This window comes from Pistacia vera, unplaced genomic scaffold, assembly GCF_008641045.1.
Source record: "Pistacia vera cultivar Batoury unplaced genomic scaffold, PisVer_v2 Contig558, whole genome shotgun sequence".
NCBI lineage: Eukaryota > Viridiplantae > Streptophyta > Magnoliopsida > Sapindales > Anacardiaceae > Pistacia > Pistacia vera.
In genome coordinates this window covers 167,419-193,568 of record NW_022196399.1, presented here as the reverse complement: position 1 = coordinate 193,568, position 26,150 = coordinate 167,419, and the positions used below count along the sequence as shown (strand labels likewise).

At 39.6% G+C, this 26,150-nt stretch overlaps 1 non-coding gene across 1 annotated transcript; it reads right to left on the bottom strand.

Annotated features, from left to right (window-relative positions):
- Nucleotides 1-3,299: 3,299 nt before the first annotated feature.
- LOC116108234 lies at nucleotides 3,300-3,406 on the bottom strand. The gene has a single exon (XR_004124612.1). It is a non-coding gene; the product is annotated as a small nucleolar RNA R71 (small nucleolar RNA).
- Nucleotides 3,407-26,150: the final 22,744 nt, after the last annotated feature.

Genomic DNA, 26,150 nt, shown 5'->3' with positions numbered 1-26,150 from the left:
CAAAAACATTATTTGTAGATTCAGAATTCCTTATACCATAATAACCGACAATGGGAAACAATTCGATTGTAAGGACTTTAGATCTTTTTGCGAAAGGCTCGGTATTAAGAAAAGTTTTGCCACTGTTTATTAGCCTCAAGCTAACAGCCAAGTGGAGGCTGTGAACAAGGTGATCAAGCACACCATCAAAAACAAGCTCGATACCCTTAAAGGAAAATGGGTTGAGGAATTGCCCAAGGCCTTATGGTCTTGTAGAACGACAGCTAGAAGTTCGATAGGAGAAACCCCGTTTTCTCTATCTTGCGAGTATGAAGCAATGGTCCCAATTGAAGTAAGGATTATTTCATTCCGGAGGGAAGTCTTTAATGAAGAAACAAACGAAGATCTTCTCCGCCTAAGGCAAGACCTAATCAAAGAACATCAAGCCAAGTCTCAGCTAAGGCTCGCCTCATACTAGAAGTGAGCCATATGATACTTCAACTCCAAGGTCAAGAACAGGAACTTTGAAGTGGGCGACCTAGTCCTCAGAAAGGTTGTCCAAGGTATACAAAATCTGGGGGCACTTGGGCACAAATGGGAAGGTCCATTCAAGATCTCTGAAAAGCTCGCACCAGGAACTTTCCACCTAGAACATCTCAATGGTGAAGCCGTACTACGAGCATGGAATGCCGAGCATTTGCGAAGGTATTACCAATAAGCAGTTCACGTTTCAATCATGTTTTGTTTTTCTCCCATATTCATTGTAAGGTCGTTTATGGCCAAAATTCTATTAATAAAAAAAGGTATTATTCATGAACTTTATTTTGCTCGTCACTTCTTATTTATTGTTATTTTGCATGTCATTTGTTATCTATCATTTCAAAATCGTGAGCTATGCGATCAAACCCAAAACTCAGAGTCAAGAGTTCAAAAAAAAAAGCAGCTTAGCTCTCTAAGCCACGCCAAAATTCAACTCACGAAAGGGGAAATTCCCTGAATCGACAAAGTTAGACTTGAAAAAACTCAAGTAAAACATGTCGAAGGAAAATTGGTTATAAATCGATGACCAAAACTCAAGACAGACAATCAGTCTAAACTCAGAGTTGTCCCATAAAATTTTCCTATTTGTTCGAAAATTTCCTCAAGAAGCGAGCTATGCATAACTTGGAGCAAATTCAATTTTTTTATGATAAGTCCGATTAGGACGATCGAAATGACTCTGCAGAAATAAAAATTACTTGACAGAAATGTGCAAAGAAAATTTTCCATTGGTTATGTTAGTTTAGTTTCAAACTAAACTAAAAAAAAGAAGAAAAAAAAAAACCTCTAAGCAGTTGGAGGTGCGGGGGCATCATCGCCAGCAGGACCAGGGAGTTCTCGCCAATGGGGGCAGAAAGATCATCAATAGCAGGAGTCTTGGTAGCCTTTTTAGGGGTAGGAGCTAGAGCGTCCTTTAGAGTCTTAACTGGAGGAAGGTCGACAGTAATAGGCGGGAGTGCGGCCAAATGAGCCAGATCCTCGACCTCCTACTTAACACTAGCATCCTCCTCTCCCTCTTTGACCTCCTCCTTATCTTCACCGTTGGCCTCAAATCATTCGAGTAAACATATGTTATGACTTGGGCCTCGGTCTTCATCCTGTTGACCTCTTCTGGTAAGCCTTCGGAAGGAAAGAAAAGTCGAGAGAAGGATGAGCTTCCCACAGTTTCTGTAGTAGGAAGATCGATATTTCCCCAACATGGCTCCTGATAGCCAAGTTCAGCTCCTTAACATCGAGCTTGAGCTATTCAGCCTTAGCCTCGGCCCTTTGGCAACCTTCAACCTCCTTGGTGAGCTCAAGCAAGACCTTTTTAAACTTAGCCTCCTAATCTGAGGCAGTTTTCTAAGCCGAGGTAAGCTTGGAGTTTAGCTTATTGTTGGCACCCCACTGTTGTGCCAAATTCTTCTCAACCTTGACTGCCTTTGCCCGATCAGTCCCACTCACCATAATTTTGTCAAGGAACTCCTTTTCCTTGACCCCAAAGGTCTTAGCCTCTTCCTTAAGCCACTAAAGCTTGGCCTGTTTTATGTTCTTTTTTCCTCTGCTACTTCGGCCCTAGCCAAGGCATCCTCCTTAAGGCACCTCTACTTCTTGCTACCTTTGATGAGTACCCAAAAATATGGGGTAACTCTCATCAAAGAGAAGCTTGGTCGCCACGCAAGCCTGAAAAGAAATGAAAGTCAATGGAGAAGAAAGATAAGCATATATATATAAGGAAAAGGGGGTGAACTACTAATACCTTTGTCACATAGCTGCATGCCCAAGAAAATAGCTGGGGAGGAGACAAATCTCTAATGCCCATGTAAGTTCGTAGGGTGATGGCATCGCTAATCGTCGAGGCCCCAACGCCGATGTGCTCGAGGAGCTCATTGATTATTGTGTCAAGCGAAGCTCGAGCTGCCTCGTCCATCATTTTGCCTCTTTGATGAAGTGAGCTTTATTTATGTCCCACGGGAATGACAGCTTCACCCATGGGAACGCCTTTTTCTTGGCCAAGTCCTTAGCCATGAACAAATTAGGAAATTTAGTACTTGACACGCAATTCTCTTGGGAACGATACTCAACTTATCATTCTATTACTTGTTGTGACTAATGCACTTGCTACATTTGCATGTTTATGAAAACACGCATCAAGTTTTTGGCGCCGTTGCCGGGGATTGATTTTGTGTTAATATTGAATTTTTCTGGTTTTAGCTAGATTGGAGTTTAATTTTAGTTTTATTGTTTTCTAGTTTAATTTTGCTGTTTCTTTTCTGTTTGCTTGTGATCTCACGCTCTCTTTCTGTCTGTGTAGTTTATGCAAAGAGCTAGACATCATCCAATGGTTCCTATTGATCTAGAGATTGAAAGAACTGCAAGAAGACTTAACAGATAGAGAAGAGAATGGAGGCGATAGTCATTGAGATGGTTGAAAATAGAACATTGAGGGAATTCTCAATGCCCTCGGTTGATGGTAGTGGTCCAAGTATAACTAGGTCACCGGTGCAAGCCAATAACTTTGAAATAAAGCTAGCAATCATCCAAATGATCCAACAGTCGGTACAATTTAGGGGAGATCCAACGGAAGACCCAAATTCACAGATTACAAACTTCTTAGAGATTTGCGACACATTCAAGGCAAATAGAGTGTCGGATGATGCCACCAGGTTAAGATTGTTTCCATTCTCATTAAGAGATAAGCAAAAGGATGGTTAATGGCACTACTAGCAGGAACAATCACCACTTGGAATGAATTGGCACAAAGGTTTCTGACTAAATATTTCCCACCAATGAAATCTGCAAGGATGAGAAACGACATCATATCATTTTTGCAAGAAGAGAATGAGTCACTTTATGAAGCTTGGGAAAGATATAAGGAACTGCTAAGAAAGTGTCCACACCATGGTTTGCCGGTTTGGTTGCAAGTCCAAACCTTCTATAATGGGTTGCTGATAAATGTACAAACAATGGTGGATGCAACATCTGGATGAGCATTGCAAAACAAGACACCTGAAGAAGCTTATGAGTTACTTGAAGTCTGGGCAAGTAACAACGATCAGAGACCCAATGAGAGAATGCATCCGAAGAAGTCTATAGGTATTCATGGAGTTTATGCTTACACGGCCATTTCAACCCAACTTATAGCACTTCAAAAGCAATTAAGAGGTATGCAGGTAAATTTTATTCAAACACCTCAAATGACATATGATTTTTGTGCAGGTAACCATGCGAGCAATGAATGCCAAGTGGGGAACACCTTTGCTTCAGCATTATCATCATCAAAACAAGTCAACTATTTGGCTAGGAATCAGAGACAACAGAACAATCATTTCTCCAACACGTATAATCCTGGTTGGAGAAATCATCTAAACTTGTCTTGAGGCAATCAGAATAATCAATGGAATTAAAGAACAATGCCAAACAATCAAGTGGGGGTGAATAATCAACCAAGGGATCAAAGAGTTTCGCAATTGGAGGATATGTTCAGAAAGTTCATGTAAGAGACCACAAGTTTTATGAGTGAGATGAAGGCAAATTTCAGAAACCAAGGGGCATCAATAACTAGTAATCAATTCATAATCATAAGAATTGATTATGTTAAATCTTAAACTTTAATAACTAGTTTATGCTTCAGGCCATTTTCCATCCTTTTCTCAAACGAATTGGCTCTTGGCATAAACATAAAAATTATAGGTCTGTGTCTTATCTTTCTAATGCTTCAAGAATCATCTAATTTCGATTTTAATAACTCAAGTTATGATCGAAATACAGAAGCAGGGTTAACAAAACCCCTAAGCCCATTAAATTCGAATTTTCATATTAACTATGCCACGTCAATTCCTATTGATATTAACCAATAGGTTAACTTGTGGATCAAATAAAAACTCACCCTTTTCACCGATCTCATCCCAATGTAGTGGAGACCTACATCGTCTACCATATAAGCCTCGTAAGGCGCCATTTTAATTATAAACTGGTACCTGTTGTTGTAGACAAACTCCACCAAAGGTAACATTTCATGCCATGACATTCTATATCCTTGCGCAGGCTCTCAACATATCCTCTAGCACCTATTTGTTTCTCTGTTTGCCATCCGTTTGAGGATGAAGGCAGTACTGAATGCCAAACGGGTACCTAAATTTCTCTGTAAACTATCCAGAAAGCTGAGACAAATCTCGAGTCTCTGTCAACACTATAATCTTAGGCACACCATGTAACCTGACTATCTCTTTCATGTAGATCTGAGCCAACTGATCGAGGTGGTACTCTCCTTACTGGAAGGAATAGGCGAACTTAGTTATCTATCCACAATCACCCTATAGCATTAAAACCTCTCTGTACTCTAGGGAGACCTTATAAATCCTCAAATGTTCTCCCATTTCCATTCTGGAATACAAGTGGCTGAAGCAACCCTGATGGCCTTTGGTGTTCTACTTTTACCTGCTGGCAAGTTAGACATTTAGCTACAAACTTTACAATGTCTTTTTCATACCTAGGCACCCAGTAACCTTTCTTTACATCTGATACATCATGGTCCCTCCAGGATGAGCAGTGTACAGTGCGTCATGAGCCTCCATAAGAATCTCTCTCAACTCACACATTCTGAGGATACACAATCGATTCCAAAAATAGAGGACACCATCCACTAGTGGAACTCCGTTACCTTGCCCTCATGCACTTGCTAACTATTCTCTGACACCACTCATCGCCACTTGCTTACCTCTACTTCCTCCATAAAGTAGACTAAACCTCTAACCGGCAATCTTTCCCAGAATCACTTCAATATGCTATTTACACAACTCTTCTATCAACTCTTTCTGCCTAGTGAGCCGGGACAATAAGCTTTTCTACTCAAGGCATCAGCTACTACGTTGGCTTTCCCCGGTTGATACTTGATCTCACACCTCATAATCCTTAACCAACTCTAACCACATTCTCTGTCTCATATTCAGCTCCTTTTGAGTGAAGAAGTACTTTAAACTCTATGATCAGTGTAGATGTTACTCTTGCACCATAAAGATAATGCCTCCAAATCTTCAAAGCAAAGACCACGGCTGCCAACTCTAGGTCATGCGTAGGGTATCTCGTCTCATACTCTTTCAATTGCTGAGAGACATATGCTATCGCCCTACCTAACTGTATTAACACAACACCAAGTCCTTCAAAGAGCATCCGTATAAATGTCATAATCTACACCCTCTTGTGCAACACTAACATTGGAGTGTTGTTAACCTCTTCTCAACTCTTGGAAACATTCCTCACAAGCTTCTGACCATACAAAAGGAGTCTTCTGTTGGTAAGAGTTGTTAATGGTTTAGCCAATTGGCAAACCCTTCAACAAATCGTCTGTAGTAACTTGTCAGCCTAAGAAACTTCGGACCTCTTTTACTGCCTCGGCCTCTGCCATTCAAGATTGCCTTTATCTTACTCGGATCTACTGAAATCCCTCCCTTCGACAAAGTATAGCCCAAAAATATTACTTGGTCGAGCCAAAACTCACACTTCAAAAATTTAGCATACAATTGTTTTTCTCTCAACCATTGCAGCACTATTCTCAAATGTTCCTCATGCTCTTCTCTCGAATTGGAATAACCAAAATATCATCAATGAACACCACAATGAACTGATCTAGACAGTCATGAATACCCGATTCATCAAATCCATAAAAACTGCTAGGCTTAGTCAAGCCAAACGGCATCACTACAAACTTATAGTGCCCATACCTTGTACGGAAAGCAGTCTTAGCTATATCCTGCTCCCACTCTTACTTGATGGTACCCTGACCTTAAATCGATCTTGGAGAATCCTGCTGCTCCCTCCAACTGATCAAACAAATCATCTATTCGAGGTAGCGGGTACTTATTCTTCATTGTTACCTTATTTAGCTCTCTGTAATCAATACACACCGTATGATCCGTCCTTTTTCTTTACAAACAGAATTGGGGCTCCCAGGGAGAATGACTCGGTCGGATAAAACTTATCTAAAGCTCTTAGAGTTTCTTCTTTAACTCCTGAGCTCGCTGGGCCATTCGGTAAGGGGCTTTAGATATATGGTGTTGTTCCTAGTGCTAGTTTAATACTAAACTCAACCTCTCTTTCCAGTGGCAAACCTGGTAAATCTTCTAGAAACACATCTAAAAATTCCTAAACTATCGGCACCCTCTAAATTTCAATTGTGGCACATCACCACTCTATTCTACATGAGCAATATATCCAGAACACCTATTTCTCAACATCTTTCTAGCCTTCACACTACTAATCAACATGCTCAACTGATGCCCCTCCAAAACTAAATTTATCTCCACTATTGAGATTAAATCTCTCCTTCTTCTTCGACAATCAATTTCTACTCCATACCTCCTTAGGAAATCCATGCCCAATACCACATCAAAGTCGGGCATATCAAAAACTATTAAGTCAACTACCAACTCTCGACCATGGATCACCACAGACTCTCCTAACAAACATCTCTTGAGTCAGCACACAACCCCATCGGTAATTCTATCTTAATGGTTAACTCACTCTAGTAGGTTCAAATTTAATCTCTCTATCATTCCATGAGATATAAAGAATGGGTAGCTCCAAAATCAATTAAAGCATATAAAGAACAGCATGAAATAACAACTGACTAGTTACGGCTGATGGACTAGCCTCGGCTTCACCCCGTGCCACTGTAAATACTCTACATTGTACCTCTAGGGGTCTAACATGTGGGAAAGGAGCTTTACAATCCCTCATCAGATGCCCTAGCTGTCGGTACCTATAACATACGTTTTGGTCCCTCAAACACTCTCCTGAATGGTTCCCCCACATTTACACAAGGGGGAAACCCTTCTGTCCTGGGCCGCTTATTTCGCCAATCTCTTCTATTCTTCCTTGGTTGGAACCTCTTCTTGGCCCTTACTTCTCTATTCTTTATGGCATCTACTCTCTCCCTCTGTAAGGTGGTAGATGGCTCACTATTCTGTTAGAGCCCCCTTCTGTAATGTATTGTTTACATAGATCTCTGCCCTTAAAGCCGTGCTAGAGCTTCACTGTACGTATGAGGGGGCTCGGCTGCTGTCATTACATCTCGAGCGATACTGATCTCAGCCCTTGCACAAACTTGTCTCTCTTTAACTCTGGTGTGTACGCTATTCGGGTGCAAAGCGAGCAAGGGAGTTGAATCTTACTAACTATTCTTCACGGTGCTAGTCCCCTGCTCAAATTAATAAACTCTTGGACTTTCTCATGTATTCGATCTTCTGTTCGGTACTCGGCCTCAAACATATCTCTAAATTCCTCCCAAGTCATCGAGGCTATATCATGAGTCTCGTCCATTAATTCCCACCAAATTCGGGCATCCTCCTTAAATAAGAAACTGCATATCTGATCCTCTCTCTATCATTCAGGGGAAACTGGCGCATAGCCTGGTCCAAAATTCCTCAATTCTCAACCAATTCAAGACAACACTCAACATACCATTTCAATTAAGACTAACCAACCAACCATAACCACATACAAACTCATTGGAGCTGAAACAATGAACATTTAGTAATACAACATCTTATGTACGTACCTCAAGTGGGGCGTCACAGTTGGTTGTCGAGTCTCCGTTTCCTTCAACCAAGTTACCAAAAATCAGCCACATGGCCATCACGAAAAATACAAAGGAAAGTTCCAGAGAAGACCAGAGAGGGCGTGTGTGATATGTGTTGTAATCCCTAATCTGATCTCCTTTTAAAATATCTAAATTCGAATTCGAATTCTACTCAATCTCCTCAAAATATTCTAATATCCTAAAGTAACATTTATCCTAATCTGATTAATTGGAAATAAAATAATAAAGTCCTAAAATAAAATAGGAAAGTGGTGTTTTCAGCTGTAATTTGCGTGCAACAGGTCTTCAAAACTTCTTGTAATAATCTGCCTATTTGAATTGCATGACAACGAAATGTTCCAGAACATCGGCTGTGCAGATGCGTCAACTTCAACCCAATTAAAACCTTGATGCAGCAGGTATATCTCCAAAACCAAAACATAAAAGTGGTAGATATCTTTCTTAGCGTTCTACAGCATTTTGAATCATCTCAATCGGAGCTGAGAATGAGAGAGTTATTCCCAGATTACAACAATGTCGAAACTGTCCGAATTCACTTAATTAGTTCCGTTTTGCAATTAACGCCTCCATTGCTTCCTAAATCAAAATGGCAATAATCAGTACATTTTAGGCAAAAATAAGTATAATACTAGACATTAAGGGGGGTAAATATGACATTTTGCATTCTCATCAAAGTTCCCACAATGAGTCCATTGAGATATCCTCCATTTCCATTTAGGAATCTCTAAGGGTTGGGTTCCTGATGGTCTTGATGCTCTGCCTTTACTTGTTGACATGTTAAACATCTGACAACATAATCGACAATGTCGTTTTTCATACCTGACCACCAGTACTTTTCTTCACATCTTGATACATCTTTACACTTCCAGGTGGTTGTATAAAGTGTATTATGTGCCTCCTAAGTTTTATTCCTAGTTCATCTCTTGAGGTACACATATTCTATCTCTAAACATTATGCCCCATTGACTTTTTAAAGTTTGTCTCTTTACCCTCTATTATCCGTGGCAGATCACCTTGCAGGTATCATCTTTACCTTGTTTCATCTTGATCTCCTCCACCAAGTGGGTTTGATCTCCATTTGGCCAATCCTCCTTTGATCACAATTTCAATTCCTTCTTGAAGATCTCCTCGTGTAATTGTCCATGTACAGTAATCTGAGATAAAGAGACTTTTCTACTAAGGGCATCTGTTACTGCATTAGCTTTCCTTGGATGGTATCTGATGTCGCATCGTAGTTTGTCACCATTACCATCTCCTCTGTCTCATATTCAACTCTTCTGAGTGAGAATACTTCAAACTCTTATGGTCAGTGTATATGTTGCATTTCACTCCATACAAGTAGTGTCGCCATCTTCAGAGCAAAAACCACTGCTGCTAATTCCAAGTCATTCAACTCTTTCTGAGTGAAGAAATACTTCAAACTCTTATGGTCAGTGTATATGTTGCATTCACTCCATACAAGTAGTGTTGCCATATCTTCAGAGCAAAAACCACTGCTGCTATTCCAAGTCATAGTAGTATATACTCTCATAGCTTTCATTGTTGGAGGTATAAGCAATGACTTTCCCGTACTGCATCAACTGCTCCCAAACCTTGTGGGAGGCATCAACGTAAATATCATAATCAATGCCTACTTCTGGAAATGTAAGAATTGGAGCTGTAGTTAATCTTCTCTTCAGCTCTTGAAAGCTTGCTCGCATGCCTCTGTCCATGAAATGGTACTTCTTTCTTGGTAAAAGCTATAAGTGGTATGGCTATCTTTGCAAAGCTTTCCTTGAACTTCCTATAATACCCGGCTAGGCCCAAAACTTCTAACTCTTTTCACTGTCTTTGGCCTCTGCCACTCCCACCACCTCTACTTTCTAGATCCACTGATACACCGCTTTAGAGATCCCATGACCAAAAGTAACCCGATCCAACTAAAACTCACATTTTGAAAATTTGGCATACAGTTGTTTCTCTCTTAATCTTTGTAACACAAATCTCAAGTGCTCGGCATGTTCTTCTAAGTCTTGGAATAAACTAGGATATCATCAATAAACCCTATAACTTCAAGACATCATGAAAGACTCTGTTCATCAAGTCCATAAAAATTGTAGGTGCATTAGTCAACCGAATGGCATCATAACAAATTCATAATGCCCATACCTTGTTCGAAAAGCCTTTTTGGTATATCTTCCTTAGCCACTCTAACTTGATGGTATCCTGACCTTAATCAATTTTAGAAAACACTAAGGCACCTTTCAATTGGTCAAACAAATCATCTATTCTGGGCAATGGGTACTTATTCTTTACCGTTACTTTATTCGTTCACTGAATCTATACACATCCTCATAGCCCATCCTTCTTTTTCACAAATAGAATTGGAGCACCCATGGGGAATGACCGGCCTGATAAAGCCCTTGTCTAACAACTCTTGTACACTGCTTCTTCAATTCTTGGTCAGCACTGGGGCCATGCAATAAGGAGCCTTTGAAATAAGGGCTATACTAGGGGCTAATTCTATACTAAACTCCCTTCTCTCTCTGGAGGAACCTGACAATTCATCTGGAAACACATCAATAATTCATTAGCCCAGGTACCTCATGTACACTTGAGCTCAAACTCTCTCCCTTATTTACTACATGTGCAATGTACCCAGAACGCCCCTTTTTCAACATCTTCCTAGCTTTTGCTGCACTAATCATCATGCTAGTTGGGTGCCCTTCTCCAAAAATGAAGTTATCCCTAGTCTAGATTACCTGACTTTTTTCCTACAACATTCTATCTCGCTCCATATCTACTAAGAAAGTCCATCCCAAGAATGATGTCAAAGTCTGGCATATTGAAGACAATCAAATCTACCATCATATCTCGCCCTAAAAGTCACTAACTCCCTCATTAAGACTTCATTGGTCACTACAACCTCACCATCAGGCAATTCAATCCTATGGCTTGTTCTACTCTGAGAGCATTAACCCTAATCTTTTAATCATACCATAGGATATGAATGAATGGAGTAGCACCAGAATCAATCAAGGCATACAAGGGAGTATCATGGAATAATAACTGACCATGACTGCTGAAGGTTTGGCATTTGTCTGCATCTGGGCCACATTATATACCCTGGCTGTCATCCTCCAACTGCAGGTATGAAGTTGCAAGACCTAATGGGGCAATCTCTAGCAATATGACCTGGCTAGCGACATCTGAACAAAACATTGGTCCCTACTAGACATTCACCCCTATGTCTTCTCTTATATCTTATAGTACTGACCTCACTTTTCCTCTGCTGCCCTTTTTTCTCATGTCCTTCCTATTGGCTTTAGGTAGACTCCTTTCTTGCCTTACCTTATCTTTATCGCTTTTGCTAACAACTTGTTCGCACTACTGGTTGGCTAAACTGGAGAGGACTACTTGCCACTATTGGGGAAGAGCTAATCTGTCTCCTTCCTTTAGTACACCTTTACTCTGATGGCTCTGGCGATGTTTCACTATATGTTTAGAGAGCTGATAACCTGTCAACATCTCTGGCAATAGTAGGATGAAGTCCACCCACAAATCTCTCCAATGGGTTATGTGTGTACTAACCAGTGTTGGTGCAAACTTAGCCAAGGAGCTAAACTTGATTGAATACTCTTTGACCGTCCATATTTCCTTGTTACAGTCTAATAAACTCTTATAGTTTAGAGGATATCCTGTCCGCTATCCAGTACTGCCCTCAAATAATTCCTTGAACCCTGACAAGTGAGAGTGGTGGTATCTTGAGTCTCTCCATAAGCTCCCACCATGTCATATCATCTCCTCTCATAGGTACGTAGCATACCAGATCTCTCTTTGATCTGTCATAGGAAATAGAGAGTAGCTTCTCCACCAACTTGATCCATTATTCTGCTACTACTGGATCATTACTTGCCGCTAAATTCTGGAGGTTGATGTTTACTTGAGAGGCCATAAATCGGTTCAATCTGCTTTAGAGCAACCATTGCTTCTAGTACTCATCCCTATTGCTTGACTTGTTACCACATTGGTTGTCACAGTTGTCACCGGAGTACTTGTACTTTCCGGTGGGGTTCTCCTTAAAGCCTATTAACAGCCCCTAGATCATACGCTCCAATGTTGCAACATCTAACCCGGAGTCTTTGAAGTAGTAGCGGCTGGGTTAGGAGCTTCAGGTGTAGTTGGAACATCTTGTGCATTCGAAGCATCACTGTGACCTGGATCCGTTCTCTTGGTTTTCCTCATTTTATTCCCTATCACAGTCACACATATAACGTTATCATCGAATCAATCCTTACATAAATCAGGAAAACATACTTACAGCATTGGACAACTTGAGCAACGAAACTTGCATGAGGGATACTGTCATCAAACTTTATAAATGCCTGACTCCAAAATAGAAAACATCTTAAACACCTATTTTTAAAGTACAAAATACTTGCTCTAATACCAAATGTAAACCCCCCTCCAGCAGTATCCTCTGAATATCCCTCAATGAATCCCGGGGATACATTTTGGAGACGAGTTGATTTGAAAAAACAACCTGTGTAAGGATAATAATAATATCTCCGAAACATGCATATAAATATCATGCAGGATCCAACATATAATTTCAAAACTTTAGGAATTATTCCGTAAAATACACACGAAACATATTTATAGGGTGGAATATTCCAAAAGGTGTTTCACAAATATTTATCATTTACATTATTACTCAAGATAAAAACATCGAGATGACAATAAATCATCTCCCCTCACGTGTCCCCCGCTGTCTCAAACATCCTTCGCTTCAGGTCTACCTGTAAAGCAATCAACAATAAAGGGTGAGCTCTAATTGCTCAGTAAGGAATGATCTTTTCATTCTAAATTTGCTATTGACCTTTATTTAAACATATTGTTAACCATCACTTATCTTTACATCTAGGGATACTTCCCCTTTTATTTTATCTTTTTTTTCCTTTCTATTTATGTCTTTCATCATTTTATCCCATGGCTAGAAAAACATCAATGCATACACGTCACATTAAGTATGTAAAGATAGTACACCACATTACATGTCATGATATAACATCTAAATATCATCTAACATGAGGATAAATCTCTCATAATGTAAATAACATCACTCATGTAGTGCAACTAAATGCATATGAAACATTTAACGTGTAGCAATCGGACTTTTCTTAGCGTCTTAAGCACTTCTATCATCTACCCTCAAATTGATTTAGAGCTCATATCATCGAGAGGCGTGCTTACGCGTTATTTAACTTTAAAGCATATATTCATCTTTCCTCAACCGGTATACGAGGATATGCTTACTGTTTCCCATCATGTCTATATGCATCTCTAACATCTTATGGCATGTAAATACATATTTGGTGAGCTTAATACTTTTAATTCATCTATGGATTATCAATCCATTACATTACCTCTTGCCCCATCATCATCTTAAAAATGTATTACATTGCATCTTCATGCCATTTCATAATATTAATCATGCATTGACATCATGACCATGTAATCTGTCAAAGATCATCTAACTAATGGGTAACCTCAGTACATGGCATAATTACAATAATACATTATTTTATTAAACATATACATTCTTTACACAAAAATGGTATCATGTACAAAAGATATCAAAAACATGGTGGACAGTGTAACCACTTCCCTTCGCGTGCCGATGTCCATCCGACCGTGTCCTCACCTAAATCCTGCAAAACATAGGAAATAACGGGGTGAGCACTAAAACAATGCTTAGTAAGTAAATCCTCTACTCATCTAACCCTGTAACTCTCTCTCTAATTCTTTCCTTACAAATTCTCATTTACTCTCTCTTTTGTACTTCTCTCTATTTCTCTTTCTTAGACTTCTTTTCTACTAACTCTCTTTAGTAAGTCACGACCCCATCTTACTGGGGGCACGGCCGGGACTCACTCCCGCTCTCCGTGACTTCTACTCATTCTCAGCCGATCGGACTCGGTTATGCATGGATTTGGAACCCTTGGCCATGTGAGTGTATAATCTCTCTCTCGAGTACTCTCGGGTATAGCCCTCATCTGCATGCACTCTCACGGGCTACACCACGTTTCTCTCTCATACTCATGCCGCTCTCTCAATGCGGGAATACTCTACCCGTTACTCAGGGGTTCCCCATCACACAACCTACTCTATTCTCTTTTCTATTTTCTTTTTAGAGGAACTCACACTCAAAATACTCTACTCTTTTTCTACTCTTTCTCTAATGCATAATTAATGCATATGGATGATTCATGCTCATTAATGCACTTATGAAATGCAATTATGCTATGTAGCAATAATTACGATTATTCACTCTTACTCATGCCTTTCTCAAGCATTTCATCATACAACTCATGTGCATATAAAACTTTACTTTAACTATAACTATTCTCTTTTCTTTAATCATCCAAACATGGGAGAAAACTCCCTCATACTCTCTAAATTCCTGTCAAATAAACTCACTCCCATAAGGTTTGCTCAAAACTCTCTCCAACTTCTATCAACCCAACTCAACATCATAGGAGTTCAACACTTCTCATACTCAACATATTCAATAATCATACATAACTACTAATCTCATCTCATCTCATCTCAACAAACATAATACATACATATACATACACAATCTCTACTCAAATGAATTCTTAAATCTCAATTTAGTTTGGATTTACTTACCTTTAATGGAGAGATCTCACTAATACTCTTCCTTTTCTTGAGTACCTTGTCCCTTCTCTACAACTTAAATCATAAAACCATAAGACTTCAAAATAAAAATACAAGCAAATTTATATCTAAAGCAAGAATCCTTACCTTAGGATGCTTTAGATGAAATCTCTACAAAAACTACCCAAAAGCTCCCTAAAACTCCTTAGAAATCTTGGAAGATTGAATGGAGAATTGAGAGAAATTAGAGAATGGGTATGGCGGTGGAAATGGGTGAAATGAAGGGTTCTCTACACTTAACCCTTTTTAGCTCATATTATAACCATCATTTCCCATTTTGCCCTTGCTCTTCCTTGGAAATTCCATCTATATCCTTTGATTCTTTACAAATACACCCTCATCTCCAACACATTGTCTTTTAAATTTCCTTACATTTTACTCCCCACGTTTCCTGCTAATTAGGGGTAGAAAGGTCATTTTTACCCCTATGAAGAATTCTCTAGAAACCTCAAGAAACTTTTTTGTCGTCCCGTCTCTGCGGCGAAGAAATTTTGTCGCCTGGCAAAAACTTACAGAACCAACACCGCTATTCCAAATCCAATGTCATCTTCGTCCCAGCGAAGACTGTTCTTCCAAAATTCCTCAAGTCTCAACCAATTTCAAGGCAAACACTCAACATACCATTTCAATTAAAGACTAACCAACCAACCATAACCACATACAAACTCAATTGGAGCTGAAACAATGAACATTTAAGTAATACAGCAAATCTTAAGTACGTACCTCAAGTGGGGCATCACAATTCTCTTCCCCCCCCCCCCCCCACCACCTTAAAAGACTTTCGTCCTCGAAATTTACACGAATAACTCCGGGTACCGATTCTGCATGTCTTGTTCTGTCTCCCATGTGGCCTCTTCTACTTTGTGATTCCTCCAAAGAACCTTCACTAGCGGAATACTCTTGTTCCTGAGCTCTTTAATTTTCCGATCTAAAATCTGTACTGGACGCTCCTCATACACAAGATTCTCTGCAAAATCAACATCTTCTATACTCAAGATATGGGAGGGATCACTTACATACTTCCGCAACATCGAGACATAGAAAACGTCATGTACCTTGTCCATACTAGGTGGTAGTGCTACTCTGTAGGCAACCTTTCCAATTCGTTGCAATACCTCAAATGGACCAATATATCTCGGTGCTAACTTCCCTTTGCTCCCGAAGCGCATTACTCGTTTATAGGGGGAAACTTCCAAAAATACCTTATCACCCACTTGGAGTTTTTCTCTTTAAATCGGCATAACTTTTTTGTCGATCTTGGGCTTGCTTCATTCTGTTCCTAATTAGTTTAACATCCTCTATCATTTTCTGAGTCATCTCTGGCCCAAGAGCTGTACTCAACTCACCCTTTTCACCGATCTCATCCCAATGTAGTGGAGACCTACATCGTCTACCATATAAAGCCTCGTAAGGCGCCATTTTAATTATAGACTGGTAACTGTTGTTGTAGACAAACTCCACCAAAGGTAACATTTCATGCCATGACATTCTATAATCCTTGCAGCAGGCTCTCAACATATCCTCTAGCACCTAATTTGTTCTCTCTGTTTGGCCATCCGTTTGAGGATGATAGGCAGTACTGAATGCCAAACGGGTACCTAAATTTCTCTGTAAACTAATCCAGAAAGCTGAGACAAATCTCGAGTCTCTGTCTAACACTATAATCTTAGGCACACCATGTAACCTGACTATCTCTTTCATGTAGATCTGAGCCAACTGATCTGAGGTGGTACTCTCCTTTACTGGAAGGAAATAGGCGAACTTAGTTAATCTATCCACAATCACCCATATAGCATTATAACCTCTCTGTACTCTAGGGAGACCTGTGATAAAATCCATCGAAATGTTCTCCCATTTCCATTCTGGAATACTAAGTGGCTGAAGCAACCCTGATGGCCTTTGGTGTTCTACTTTTACCTGCTGGCAAGTTAGACATTTAGCTACAAACTTTACAATGTCTTTTTTCATACCTAGGCACCAGTAACCTTTCTTTACATCTTGATACATCATGGTCGCTCCAGGATGAGCAGTGTACAGTGCGTCATGAGCCTCCATAAGAATTCTCTTTCTCAACTCACCATTCTGAGGGATACACAATCGATTCCAAAAATAGAGGACACCATCCACTAAGTGGAACTCCGTTACCTTGCCCTCATGCACTTGCTAAACTATTCTCTGACACCACTCATCAGCCACTTGCTTACCTCTTACTTCCTCCAATAAAGTAGACTAAACCTCTAACCTGGCAATCTTTCCCAGAATCACTTCAATATGCTATTTACACAACTCTTCTATCAACTCTTTCTGCCTAGTGAGCCGGGACAAATAAGCTTTTCTACTCAAGGCATCAGCTACTACGTTGGCTTTCCCCGGTTGATACTTGATCTCACACTCATAATCCTTAACCAACTCTAACCACATTCTCTGTCTCATATTCAGCTCCTTTTGAGTGAAGAAGTACTTTAAACTCTTATGATCAGTGTAGATGTTACTCTTGGCACCATAAAGATAATGCCTCCAAATCTTCAAAGCAAAGACCACGGCTGCCAACTCTAGGTCATGCGTAGGGTATCTCGTCTCATACTCTTTCAATTGCTGAGAGACATATGCTATCGCCCTACCTAACTGTATTAACACAACACCAAGTCCTTGCAAAGAGGCATCCGTATAAATGTCATAATCTACACCCTCTTGTGGCAACACTAACATTGGAGTTGTTGTTAACCTCTTCTTCAACTCTTGGAAACATTCCTCACAAGCTTCTGACCATACAAAAGGAGTCTTCTGTTTGGTAAGAGTTGTTAATGGTTTAGCCAATTGGGCAAACCCTTCAACAAATCGTCTGTAGTAACTTGTCAGGCCTAAGAAACTTCGGACCTCTTTTACTGCCTTCGGCCTCTGCCATTCAAGGATTGCCTTTATCTTACTCGGATCTACTGAAATCCCTCCCTTCGACAAAGTATAGCCCAAAAATATTACTTGGTCGAGCCAAAACTCACACTTCAAAAATTTAGCATACAATTGTTTTTCTCTCAACCATTGCAGCACTATTCTCAAATGTTCCTCATGCTCTTCTCTCGAATTGGAATAAACCAAAATATCATCAATGAACACCACAATGAACTGATCTAGACAGTCATGGAATACCCGATTCATCAAATCCATAAAAACTGCTAGGCATTAGTCAAGCCAAACGGCATCACTACAAACTTATAGTGCCCATACCTTGTACGGAAAGCAGTCTTAGCTATATCCTGCTCGGCCACTCTTACTTGATGGTACCCTGACCTTAAATCGATCTTGGAGAATACTGCTGCTCCCTCCAACTGATCAAACAAATCATCTATTCGAGGTAGCGGGTACTTATTCTTCACTGTCACCTTATTCAATTCTCTGTAATCAATACACATCCGTAGTGATCCGTCCTTTTTCTTTACAAACAGAATTGGGGCTCCCCAGGGAGAATGACTCGGTCGGATAAAACCTTTGTCTAGAAGTTCCTGGAGTTGCTTCTTTAACTCCTGAAGCTCTGCTGGGGCCATTCGGTAAGGGGCTTTAGATATAGGTGTTGTTCCTAGTGCTAGTTTAATACTAAACTCAACCTCTCTTTCCAGTGGCAAACCTGGTAAATCTTCTAGAAACACATCTAAAAATTCCTAAACTATCGGCACCCTCTAAATTTCTAATTGTGGCACATCACCACTCTATTCTACATGAGCAATATATCCAGAACACCTATTTCTCAACATCTTTCTAGCCTTCACACTACTAATCAACATGCTCAACTGATGGCCCTCTCCAAAACTAAATTTATCTCCACTATTGAGATTAAATCTCTCCTTCTTCTTTCGACAATCAATTTCTACTCCATACCTCCTTAGGAAATCCATGCCCAATACCACATCAAAGTCGGGCATATCAAAAACTATTAAGTCAACTACCAACTCTCGACCATGGATCACCACAGACTCTCCTAACAACATCTCTTGAGTCAGCACACTAACCCCATCGGGTAATTCTATCTTAATGGGTTAACTCACTCTAGTAGGTTTCAAATTTAATCTCTCTATCATTCCATGAGATATAAAAGAATGGGTAGCTCCAAAATCAATTAAAGCATATAAAGGAACAGCATGAAATAACAACTGACTAGTTACGGCTGATGGACTAGCCTCGGCTTCACCCCGTGCCACTGTAAATACTCTAGCATTTGTACCTCTAGGGGTCTAAGCCATGGTGGGAAAGGAGCTTTACAATCCCTCATCAGATGCCCTAGCTGTCGGTACCTATAACATACGTTTTGGTCCCTCAAACACTCTCCTGAATGGTTCCTCCCACATTTAGCACAAGGGGGAAACCCTTCTGTCCTGGGCCGCTTATTCTGCCAATCTCTTCTATTCTTCCTTGGTTGGAACCTCTTCTTGGCCCTTACTTCTCTATTCTTTATGGCATCTACTCTCTCCCTCTGTAAGGTGGTAGATGGCTCACTAGGTACTGTTAGAGCCAACCCTTCTGTAATGTATTTGTTTACATAGATCTCTGCCCTTAAAGCCCGTGCTAGAGCTTCACTGTACGTATGAGGGGGCTCGGCTGCTGTCATTACATCTCGAGCGATATCTGATCTCAGCCCTTGCACAAACTTGTCTCTCTTTAACTCTGGTGTGTACGCTATTCCGGGTGCAAAGCGAGCAAGGGAGTTGAATCTTACTAACTATTCTTTCACGGTGCTAGTCCCCTGCTTCAAATTAATAAACTCTTGGACTTTCTCATGTATTCGATCTTCTGTTCGGTACTCGGCCTCAAACAATCTTCTAAATTCCTCCCAAGTCATCGAGGCTATATCATGAGTCTCGTCCATTAATTCCCACCAAATTCGGGCATCTCCCTTAAATAAGAAACTGGCATATCTGATCCTCTCTCTATCATTCAGGGGAAACTGTGCCATAGCCATGGTCCAAAATTCCTCAAGTCTCAACCAATTTCAAGACAACACTCAACATACCATTTCAATTAAAGACTAACCAACCAACCATAACCACATACAAACTCAATTGGAGCTGAAACAATGAACATTTAAGTAATACAACAAATCTTATGTACGTACCTCAAGTGGGGCGTCACATAGTTGGTTGATTCCGAGGTCTCCGTTTCCTTCAACCAAGTTACCAAAAATCAGCCACTCATGGCCATCACGAAAAATACAAAGGAAAGTTCCAGAGAAGACCAGAGAGAGGCGTGTGTGATATGTGTTGTAATCCCTAATCTGATCTCTCTTTTAAAAATATCTAAATTCGAATTCGAATTCTACTCAATCTCCTCAAAATATTCTAATATCCTAAAGTAACATTTATCCTAATCTGATTAATTGGAAATAAAATAATAAAGTCCTAAAATAAAATAGGAAAGTGGTGTTTTCCAGCTGTAATTTGCGTGCAACAGGTCTTCAAAACTTCTTGTAATAATCTGCCTATTTGAATTGCATGACAAGGCGAAATGTTCCAGAACATCGGCTGTGCAGATGCGTCAACTTCAAGCCCAATTAAAACCTTGATGCAGCAGGTATATCTCCAAAACCAAAACATAAAAGTTGTAGATATCTTTCTTAGCGTTCTACAGCATTTTGAATCATCTCAATCGGAGCTCGGATGAGAGAGTTATTCCCAGATTACGAAACAATGTCGAAACTGTCCGAATTCACTTAATTAGTTCCGTTTTGCAATTAACGCCTCCATTTGCTTCCTAAATCAAAATGGCATAATAATCAGTACATTTTAGGCAAAAAATAAGTATAAAATACTAGACATTAAGGGGGGTAAATATGACATTTTGCATTCTCATCAAAGTCCCACAATGAAGTCCATTGAGATATCCTCCCATTTCCATTTAGGAATCTCTAAGGGTTGGAGTAATCCTGATGGTCTTTGATGCTCTGCCTTTACTTGTTGACATGTTAAACATCTGACAACATAATCGACAATGTCGTTTTTCATACCTGACCACCAATAACTTTTCTTCACATCTTGATACATCTTTACACTTCCAGGTGGGTTGTATAAAGTGTATTATGTGCCTCACTAAGGATTTTATTCCTTAGTTCATCATCTTGAGGTACACATATTCTATCTCTAAACATAAGTGCCCCATTGACTATTTTAAAGTCTGTCTCTTTACCCTCTATTATCCGTTGGCAGATCACCTTGCAGGTATCATCTTTACCTTGTTTCATCTTGATCTCCTCCACCAAAGTGGGTTTGATCTCCATTTGGGCCAATCCTCCTTTGATCACAATTTCAATTCCTTCTTGGAAGATCTCCTGCTGTAATTGTCCATGTACAGTAATCTGAGATAAAGAGACTTTTCTACTAAGGGCATCTGTTACTGCATTAGCTTTCCTTGGATGGTATCTGATGTCGCAGTCGTAGTTTGTCACCAATTCTAACCATCTCCTCTGTCTCATATTCAACTCTTTCTGAGTGAAGAAATACTTCAAACTCTTATGGTCAGTGTATATGTTGCATTTCACTCCATACAAGTAGTGTTGCCATATCTTCAGAGCAAAAACCACTGCTGCTAATTCCAAGTCATAGGTAGGATATCTACTCTCATAGTCTTTCAGTTGTTTGGAGGTATAAGCAATGACTTTCCCGTACTGCATCAACATGCTCCCAAACCATTGTGGGAGGCATCAACGTAAATATCATAATCAATGCCTACTTCTGGAAATGTAAGAATTGGAGCTGTAGTTAATCTTCTCTTCAGCTCTTGAAAGCTTTGCTCGCATGCCTCTGTCCATTGAAATGGTACTTCTTTCTTGGTAAAAGCTATAAGTGGTATGGCTATCTTTGCAAAGCTTTCCTTGAACTTCCTATAATACCCTGCTAGGCCCATAAAACTTCTAACCTCTTTCACTGTCTTTGGCCTCTGCCACTCGAGCACCACCTCTACTTTACTAGGATCCACTGATACACCGTCTTTAGAGATCACATGACCAAAAAAGTAACCCGATCCAACTAAAACTCACATTTTGAAAATTTGGCATACAGTTGTTTCTCTCTTAATCTTTGTAACACAAATCTCAAGTGCTCGGCATGTTCTTCTAAAGTCTTGGAATACACTAGGATATCACCAATAAACACCACTATGAACTTGTCAAGGACATCATGAAAGACTCTGTTCATCAAGTCCATAAAAATTGTAGGTGCATTAGTCAATCCGAATGGCATCATAACAAATTCATAATGCCCATACCTTGTTCGAAAAGCCGTTTTTGGTATATCTTCCTTAGCCACTCTAACTTGATGGTATCCTGACCTTAGATCAATTTTAGAAAACACTAAGGCACCTTTCAATTGGTCAAACAAATCATCTATTCTGGGCAATGGGTACTTATTCTTTACCGTTACTTTATTCAGTTCACGGTAATCTATACACATCCTCATAGCCCCATCCTTCTTTTTCACAAATAGAATTGGAGCACCCCATGGGGAATGACTCGGCCTGATAAAGCCCTTGTCTAACAACTCTTGTAACTGCTTCTTCAATTCTTGGAGCTCAACTGGGGCCATGCAATAAGGAGCCTTTGAAATAAGGGCTATACTAGGGGCTAATTCTATACTAAACTCCACTTCTCTCTCTGGAGGTAAACCTGACAATTCATCTGGAAACACATCAATAAATTCATTTAGCACAGGTACCTCATGTACACTTGAGCTCAAACTCTCTCCCTTATTTACTACATGTGCAATGTACCCAGAACACCCCTTTTTCAACATCTTCCTAGCTTTTGCTGCACTAATCATCATGCTAGTTGGGTGCCCTTCTCCAAAAATGAAGTTATCCCTATAGTCTAGATTACACTTGACTTTTTTCCTACGACAGTCTATCTCTGCTCCATATCTACTAAGAAAGTCCATCCCAAGAATGATGTCAAAGTCTGGCATATTGAAGACAATCAAATCTACCATCATATCTCGGCCTCTAAAAGTCACTAACTCCCTCATTAAGACTTCATTGGTCACTACACCCTCACCATCAGGCAATTCAATCCTAATGGCTTGTTCTACTCTGATAGGCATTAACCCTAATCTTTTAATCATACCATAGGATATGAATGAATGAGTAGCACCAGAATCAATCAAGGCATACAAGGGAGTATCATGGAATAATAACTGACCAGTGACTGCTGAAGGTTTGGCATTTGTCTGCATCTGGGCCACATTATATACCCTGGCTGTCATGCCTCCAACTGCAGGTACTGAAGTTGCAGAACTAATGGGGCAATCTCTAGCAATATGACCTGGCTAGCGACATCTGAAACAAACATTGGTCCCTACTAGACATTCACCCCTATGTCTTCTCTGATATTTCTTATAGTAACTGACCTCACTTTTCCTCTGCTGGCCCTTTTTCTTCATGTCCTTCCTATTGGCTTTAGGTAGGACTCCTTTCTTGCCTTTACCTTTATCGCTTTTGCTAACAACTTGTTCTGCACTACTGGATTGGCTAAACTGGAGAGGACTACTTGCCACTATTGGGGAAGAGCTAATCTGGTCTCCTTCCTTTAGTACACCTTTACTCTGATGGCTCTGGCGAGTGTTTCACTATATGTTTAGGAGAGCTGATAACCTGGCATAACATCTCTGGCAATAGTAGGATGAAGTCCACCCACAAATCTCTCCAATGGGGTATGTGGTGTACTAACCAGTGTTGGTGCAAACTTAGCCAAGGAGCTAAACTTGATTGAATACTCTTTGACCGTCATATTTCCTTGTTACAGTCTAATAAACTCTTATAGTTTAGAGGATATCCTGTCCGCTATCCAGTACTGCTCCTCAAATAATTCCTTGAACCCTGACCAAGTGAGAGTGGTGGTATCTTGAGTCTGCTCCATAAGCTCCCACCATGTCATATCATCTCCTCTCAATAGGTACGTAGCATACCAGATCTTCTCTTGATCTGTCATAGGAAATAGAGAAGTAGCTTTCTCCACCAACTTGATCCATTATTCTGCTACTACTGGATCATTACTGCCGCTAAATTCTGGAGGTTGATGTTTACTTGAGAGGCCATAAATCGGTTCAATCTGCTTTAGAGCAACCATTGCTTCTGGAGTACTCATCCCTATTGCTTGACTTGTTACCACATTGGTTGTCACAGTTGTCACCGGAGTACTTGTACTTTCCGGTGGGGTTCTCCTTAAAGCTCTATTAACAGCCTCCTAGATCATACGCTCCAATGTTGCAACATCTAAACCCGGAGTCTTTGAAGTAGTAGCTGCTGGGTTAGGAGCTTCAGGTGTAGTTGGAACATCTTGTGCATTCGAAGCATCACTGTGACCTGGATCCGTTCTCTTGGTTTTCCTCATATTTATTCCCTATCACAGTCACACATATAACGTTAATCATCGAATCAATCCTTACATAAATCAGGTAAACATACTTACAGCGATTGGACAACTTGAGCAACGAAACTTTGCATGAGGGATACTGTCATCAACATTTATAAATGCCTGACTCCAAAATAGAAAACATCTTAAAACACCTATTTTTAAAGTAACAAAATACTTGCTCTAATACCAAATGTAAAACCCCCCTCCAGTCAGGTATCCTCTGAATATCCCTCAATGAGAATCCCGGGGATACATATTTGGAGAACGAGTTGTATTTAGAAAAAAACAACCTGTGTAAGGATAATAATAATAATATCCGAAACATGCATATAAAATAACATGCAGGATCCAAACATATAATTTCAAAACTTTAGGAATTTATCCGTAAAATACACAATCGAAACATATTTATAGGGTGGAATATTCCAAAAGGTGTTTCACAAATATTTATCATTTACATTATTTACATCAAGATAAAAACTTTTGTAAACAATACTCTTTGTGTATAAAAGACCCATGACTTATAATGAAAAGAAAGTTTTTGGGCCCAATTTTATTGTTATATGCATGCCTTGTATTAGTTTAACAGTGTTACACCACATCAATTCCTATGACAATTAACCAATAGGTCAACTTATGGATCAAATAACCTCCCCTTAAAGTCTTAACATCTAAAGGAAGTGTAAAATCTCATTCATAATCATCCATTTTGTTATAACATTGTAAGCTAATGCAAACAACACCTTAACACTTCTAATGCGACCATTCAACACCGTGTGGCCTCCCATACTACAAGTTTTGCCACAACAGCATCCACACTTCATTTTCTTCAATCAAACATAAAAACTCAAAAATAAATAGCAATAACTTATGTACAATGAATTCAAGGCAATAAGTAGAAAAATGAGTTCAACTACCCTTGTCACTAACTAATTCTATGACTTAAAGCCTTAATTTAAGGTTCATAAAAATCTACAAACCTAGCAAAACCCTAAGTCATGGGAGGTTCTTCCTTACCTTTTTAAAGAATTCCTAACAAATCCTTGCCTTTGACTTCTTTTACACCTAATCCGACATTATAACAATATACCTCAACATCTACTAATATTCAAATCACATCAAAACTAAATTTTGATTCCTACCTTAAACCCTTCAAATTGAAGACCCAAGGCTCCTATCTTGTTCTCCTTGAAAAATTAAGCAAAACTCCTTAAAACTTAGAGAAAGAAAGCTTGTTTCATGGAAGATTGAGGGAAATGGGAAGAAATGTTGAAGAAAGGCTCTCTCCCTGGCTTGAACGAATTTCATCTCATTATAGGAAATATTTCATTTATTTTCCAAAATCATGCAATTGGCCCAATTATTTAATTGTATAACTCATAAGCCTTAATCCTCATATAAGGCATTTTGGTCATTTCCACACTAGACATAATTATTACTTAATTAATGCCATTAAATGCAATGAAGCTACTAATCCTTGACTTTTTCAATGCTTATCCATAGGCAAAATGACCATTTCGCCCCTAATGCTTTCTATGGATAATTGATTCACACCGTCCAAATTAATCGACTATTTGCCCTTATTATGTTTTATGCTTTTTAACATAAAAATAACATCTAAATGACTATTTGAGTTAGGAACTACCTTTGACATCTTGGGTATTACATTTCCTCCCTTTTACATAATTTTGTCCTTGAAATTATAGAAACAGCTCCGAGTATCGACTTCTCATATCTTGCTCCATTTCCCAGTAGCTTCTTCTATCTTGTGATTCCTCGAAAGCACTTTAACTTGTGGAATTTGTTGTTCTGAGCTCTTTTACCTTTTATCAAGGATTTGAACTGGGCGTTCCTCATCAACCAATTATCCTGTAATTCCACTTCCTCCTCTGAAGCAAATGTGAAGGATCACTAACATACTTACACAACAAAGAGACATGGAAA